General features: G+C 43.8%; 1 protein-coding gene across 1 annotated transcript in view; it reads right to left on the bottom strand.

Moving 5' to 3' along the window:
* Ttc9c (tetratricopeptide repeat domain 9C) overlaps window positions 1-650 on the bottom strand; it is a 12,785-nt gene that overhangs the window by 2,196 nt on the left and 9,939 nt on the right. The window lies entirely within an intron of this gene.

Here is a 650-nt window from a genome sequence, read left to right on the forward strand (position 1 = left end):
AAAAAAACAACAACAACAACAACAAAAATAATATTCAGTGTTAAACCAACCAACACAGAAATGAACCTGCCATCTGCTTCACAGTTTCCTTTCTGTCCTGAAAGTGCCAAATCTGAAATTTTCCCAGTCAGTGGTTTCTTTTTCTAGGTCACACCTGGAGTTAGCTGAGCTAAAAGATAAGGCAATAGCTAAATTGAAGGCCAGCTCCTATCTGGAGAGCAGGCCAACTGACAATGATCAAGTTCATTCACTGAGATTCACTAACATACTCTTTAAAAGGTAGTGGGGCTTTAAATATTCCTAAGGATGCAGACAGAACTAATAGTTCCGTTCCTGTAGAAACAAGGACAGAGTATTGCAGATGAGGTAGTAAGAAACTATAATCCTAGCATTCCTCACAGTGGCTGGCACTAAGGATGCAGCTGCAGGCCACCCACATGGTGGAAGGAGAGAAGCAGCTTCTACAGGCTGCCCTCTGGACTCCACATGTGCTGTAGCTTGCAAACATCCACCCCAACACACAAAGTAAGTTAAAAACAAAATCAAAAACGCCACAGAAGGGCTGGAGAGATGGCTCAGAGGTTAAGAGCACTGGCTGCTCTTCCAGAGGTCCTGAGTTCAATTCCCAGCAACCACATGGTGGCTCACAA

The sequence above is a fragment of the Microtus ochrogaster genome, chromosome 8 (genome assembly GCF_000317375.1).
Source record: "Microtus ochrogaster isolate Prairie Vole_2 chromosome 8, MicOch1.0, whole genome shotgun sequence".
Lineage (NCBI taxonomy): Eukaryota > Metazoa > Chordata > Mammalia > Rodentia > Cricetidae > Microtus > Microtus ochrogaster.